The sequence below is a fragment of the Adiantum capillus-veneris genome, chromosome 19 (assembly GCF_014529385.1).
Source record: "Adiantum capillus-veneris isolate H3 chromosome 19, ASM1452938v2, whole genome shotgun sequence".
Taxonomy (NCBI): domain Eukaryota; kingdom Viridiplantae; phylum Streptophyta; class Polypodiopsida; order Polypodiales; family Pteridaceae; genus Adiantum; species Adiantum capillus-veneris.
Genome location: NC_140949.1, coordinates 64685818 through 64691630, shown reverse-complemented (window position 1 = coordinate 64691630; position 5813 = coordinate 64685818). Strand labels below are relative to the sequence as shown.

The 5813-nt window shown below is 43.0% G+C and overlaps 1 pseudogene; it reads right to left on the bottom strand.

Annotated features, from left to right (window-relative positions):
* Positions 1 to 886: 886 nt before the first annotated feature.
* LOC147434163 (uncharacterized) lies at positions 887 to 3717 on the bottom strand (annotated as a pseudogene).
* Between the last annotated feature and the right edge of the window lie 2096 nt (positions 3718 to 5813).

Genomic DNA, 5813 nt, shown 5'->3' with positions numbered 1-5813 from the left:
TATCTTAGAAATTTAAAAGAACAATCACCCATAAATACCAAATCTAAAGGGCAATGCAAAAACACTTACAAAGTCGGCCTCAAATGATGCCCATCCGCCACTCCCCAACTGGTGCGAGCTCCCTGCCTCTACTCGCGCTTTGGCTGCCTCTTTTTATTGCTTCCACTTGTCATGATTCTCGCGTGTTGCTCACTTTGCATTCTTACAATCTTCTTTGGCTAGCCAATCTCGCCTGTTCCGCCCATGCTTTATTGCTTTTTGCACTTCAGAACGCTTGTGCTTGCAGTATTCGCGCATCCGCACCTTCATCAGGTCTTCATTGAAGCACTCATCCTGATTCGATACGAGAAACTCGTCATGCAGCATGCTGATAATTCTATTTTTTAATTCATTTGGCACTTCACTCTAGGTGTTTAGTATGTAGTGTCGAAACACCTGAGAGCAAAGGCCGCACATGTACAAGATCACCTTCTTGCCATCGTCATCCAAGATGATGCTGCCGCTGATGTTGATCAAGTACAACAAGACCTCTCACCTGTGATGTGTGAATCTAGGTATCTCGACAGGGGTCTCAACGTCTCAAGTGGCATCTTGATTGGGGGTACGGATGAACGGTGTTTCCACTAGAGTCTGAGCCCCGAAGTGAGGAGTCTCAAGTGGCATCTCAATGGGGGTACAGACGACAAGTGTCTCCACTGGAGTTTGGGCTCCGAAGCAAGGAGTGTTAGGTGGGGTGACTCCCGAAGAAGTAGCGAGTGGTGTGTAGCCAGGAATGGCCGATAGTCGCACAAAACTTGGAGTAGAAGGCGATGTCATGGCTAGTGTTGGGGAGGGCAAAGAAGGGAAAGGTAAGGAGCATCAACGAGTACGAGGCGGTGTGGAAGCATCAGCGCACGACTCCTCCACAACAACCGCCGTTGCCACCACTAGAGCATTGGCCGCTAGAAGAGTGTGTAGATCGTCTAGTTAACATCGAACTCTCGGAGCGCGTTGATCGCTCCAAAGCAGAGGGAGATGCTGAAGGAGTGGAATGACACGAGGGTGCTCTAGAGCGATGGTGGTCCTCATACAACCTCTGCTCGGGATCCAAGGACGAAAGAAACTGATCATCATCCATACCTCCATTAAATACACAAATTAAATCTAAATGGTGAATGGAGAAGAAAATTTGAACAAGTTATAATTTGATTAATCACAATTTAAATTTCACAAGTTTAGCATAGGGACAAGAATGGACAAAAGTCCACGTGAATATAATATATATTATAAAAAAGAGAAAAATTACTGAGATACAATGTATATGGATTTAAGAGGTCTCTCTCTCATCCTCGCATAACTCACCATAACTCCCTATGTCTATATAGAGCTCTCCGTTTAGGCATATGTCCTCCGTTTCATTTTTTAGGTCCTCCGCATGCATTCCATAGAGAGTAGTAGCACCAGGCTCACCTGGCACCACCTCAACAGCTTTCGAATCAACATCCTCTCCAATCTCCTCCACTGATGCCATTGTTATTGACACATTGTAGCCCTCATACATCCGTGCACTACAAGGGGCTACCTCTATGATATACCACCAGTTTGGTGTAGACTTTGAAGGATGAAATACCACCTACAAGAGCCACATAACTTACATGAGTGCTTCCACACCGCTAATTCTCTAAAGTTGGATGTTAAATATTTACAAACTTACTTGCTCACAATGCTTGGGTAGTACGAAAGTGTCTTGAAGATTGGTCCATTTTTTGGTTGAGTCCACCTCAAGGAAACCTGACTCTCCTCTGTGCACAGTAGCATTGTGACCCTCCATTTTTATCTTGAACCATTGCATGTCGAACAAATCCACAAAAAATCCTCTATAATCGATCCTCAAAATCTCTTGTAGCATGCTAAAGTAAGTGAGTTCCGCCACCACAGGATCTGCATCAGAGGACCGTCATTGACTAGATTGATCGAATTTTGCCATGATTCCACAATCTTGTGTAAAACACTTTTGTCAATCCGTTCCACCCTAAAATGTTGACCTTTACACCATGCTGTCGTATATGACTTATACTACAACCAACAAAGATTATGTGTGGCCATCCAAACATCTAGAAAGCCATGAGTCGTACATTGCAAACATACCTTGGCTGTACAACCCCACGGGTACTCCCACTCTTCCTTAGTCACATGTTCGCGGCACGATTGTGTGCTTTTCAATTGGTTGTGAAACCATCTTAAGCTCATGAATATCGCTAGGCTTTCAAGCGCCGGATAATGCATTGATGGTCGTCTTCCCCATCTCCACTCGATTTGTGCTCTTTGTGGATCTTACTTTGCATCTTCGTACTGTGAAATCCACTTTTGCATCACTGGATTGTAAAGCATGAAAAATAGATTGATCTTAGCCTCTAGATCTTCCGTCACTTTCTTTTCAACACCGAGATTGCATATGACAATCCCATATATGCGCTCATCATATATGGTTTGCCAAAGCGTATCCCAGGCACGATCGAATTCGTCTACCCCCTCTCCAATGTAAACCAGGGACTCTGATACCAATCAACCCTCTGCCATGCTACCCTTCGAACGTGCCTTCTGACGCACATATCTCTTGAGCATTTTCATGGAATGTTCTAAAAAGAACATCCATCTGGAATGCATTGTGCCTGTTATTTCCACCTCATCAACTATGTGAACAAGAAGATGCACTTGAATGGTTAGCATGGTAGTAGGAAAGTGTTTCTTGAACATGCATACAACCTCCGTAGCGTTTAGTTTGGCGGACGATATGGAACTTACATGGATCTCCTTTTGGGAGATCCATTGCACCAACTTCTCAAGTTTGTAGATTGTGGTACGGACGCCAAAAGAAAACAACCCTCAATGGCCACCAATAAAATAAACTACAAAACACATCTAGCAATGGTATTAAAGTCCACACATGGATATGCTAAACAATTCCCACTATGATCTATTCCACTTTAAACATACCTGACACATTTTATACCAATCGTCTGACTTCAAACCAGCAAGCTTCCCTTCTTCAGTGAAACATGTTCGGAGCGAGTGCGTTACGCCAGTGGGTGTCCACACGGATCGTATGATCTCTTTTACTTTGTGTTATTGGCCTCCTGTCAAAATCCATGGTACTTTAGGGAGTTTTATCGATCCATTTGATGCTGTCTACGGCCAGTATTGCTCTATATGATCCACATTTTTGAGGTCAATTCTAGCTCCCAAAGTATCTTTCTTGCCAATGAGATGGTCCCACAACAGATTACCCACATTATTGAATATGTGCATTGGATCGAGAAAGTGACTGATCACCATGAGTCTGGGCCAATTTGACAACTCGTACATAAAGAGAATCTCTCCATCCCTGGGGGCAAACCGTCATCACACATCTCCTTCTGCTCTAACCATTCTTGAGCAGATATCCTCGGTGGCTCTCTTCCCAACAAACCATCGCATAACTCGTGATTCTTTGGAACATGCGCTTGATAACCTTCAAAGATTTCCTTCTTCAGTGAGGGCGCTCGACGTGAATTAAGTCTAGGTCCACATGTGACGCATGCTCTGTATCCGTTTGTTTGGAGCCATACATGTATACTTCCATGCCATGCAATGTGTAGGAATCTGTATCACACCATCCGAAGATCTATTCTCCTCGTGCCATGATGCTAGGGCCGTCATGGACCCGGAGGATTCACCATAGAAAACTTACCGCACCATGTAAGAGCTAGGGAGGGGGGTTTTCCATAAATTACATAAGCATATAAGCTAGGGGCAGGCCCCCAATAATTTATCTCCCAAGATTAAAAATAAGGGAGGGGGTATCATATTTAATGCGGGGGGGGGGGGGACTGACCCAGATTGATCACTTGTAACGATTGGTTATCAGTGTGCACTAGAACTCAGATGAATTTAGGGGAAGTTTTTTATCAAGTCACACATCAAATTTTGCATCAAGCTGGGCATAGATAAGGGCTTATTTGAGCAAGTCAAGGGTTGATTTACACCAGCTTGGATGGGTCATAATTGGATGAGTGGCTAGAGTGCAGGTTGATCGGGCACATAGTTGAAATTCAAACTAAGACACATTAAGGGTACATCTAGTTATCAACAGAAGTGGTTCCTTAGTACGTTGTCAGTCACTATGCTACACACTCTTTGATTAGTTTTACTCAGTTAGATCATGCGAGATCTAAATTTCATATGGAAGATAGGGGTATGATAGTTTTCTTCATTGATTGTCGTATAAGCATGGAAAGGGGGGTCATATTCCCCAATATGAGTCATATATAGGGGTTTTATCAAATATGTCTGCTCATAGGTGGCGTCCCATTTTGTATATAGAGTGAATCCCCCGAGGTCATGGACTTACATTCAAAGAAATGCTTAATGCAAGATAGGAGAGGAAAGTGTCGCAAAACCTTGTCCGTGGAGATCTACTCGATATCTCTCGGAATCACATTTTGAACACTTCTTTATTTTTATTTATTCACCTCTGAAAAGAATACAGGCATTAGGACAAGCGTGAATAGAATTGTAATCCATTCCCAAGTTTTGCAAGATCTTTCATGATTCCTCTCTAGAATCTGGCATCACATTATTAGTTGGCAGTATGTGCTCTTTGATTAATCTACACAGCAAAAAAATTGCGGTACACTTGTGTAAGTAAATTGGTACATTATACATTTAGAGTTTTTATTGAAGTACCTGAAAAGTGTTGTGACGCTAGTGTCACTCCATCCAAATTTTGCCTACATGTTGAGAAGAACCAGGAGCGCCTTCAATCTAGAGACACATGCTCCACCAGACAATGGCGTATTAGCTTTACGTTTTATGTCATCATAGATAAGCCTTTCTAAATCCATGATCGTCTCGATCATTTCATCGTTCTCGGGCTCAAACATAGCCTCATTGGGAATGTGCTCTGCATGATCACCCTTCGAGCTGTCAGAGGCTGCATCTTGTGGCCTCACGTATGCTACTTGAGTAAAGCGCCTACGAACATGTCTATTGGGTTGCAAGATTGCTTCCTATTGACCAGCGTTAGAGTCTGACGAGTTGTAATTGGCAACAACTTGATCTATAATAGATGGGTCAAACTCGCCAAATTCGCAAACGTGCTGCAAAGAGACGTGTCTTGTCTGTTGCATAACCTATTTGCATTGATTACAAGGACATAAGATCCTTGTTTAGAGATAGGTGTTTTGATTGGATAGCCCCACATCGTCGTCACGACTCATAATGAATGTAAAAACCTTATAACCTGATCATAAATTTAATCTTCTATTGGAATCCTCCGTCTCTTATCTCTCTCTCTCTCTCTCTCTCTCTCTCCCCCTCACAACCAAGAAACCATAGATAACAATGTAAACTACCTCAAATTCTCTTGCCATGTTCGATTCCCGCACACCTTGATCTAGAGGTGCACGGAGATCAGAACCACCGGGTTATAATCTCATCTTTATTCGTCAATGCCTATATTTATGGGTACAAGAAATCTACATACCCATGTCTATATGACAATGCATGTAATAGTGGACAAAACCCCTTTGCCTCTTGTTCAGTTGTAGCCATTCACAGTAGCTTAACATCTCTTCACGACAGCTCCTTGTTCGAGGGATTACTGTGCACATTACATGTCTGCCTCCATTTTGAGTATCATGCCGTTGAAATCTTTTCCACCTAATGCCGCATCCGTGGAGAGAAAGAGAGGGAGAAAAACAGAGAGATGTTTGCACTTGTGAGCTTGCAAACAACTACATACCTAAACTCATGTGAGCTACATGACTGCAAACATAACCATAAACCTAACTCTA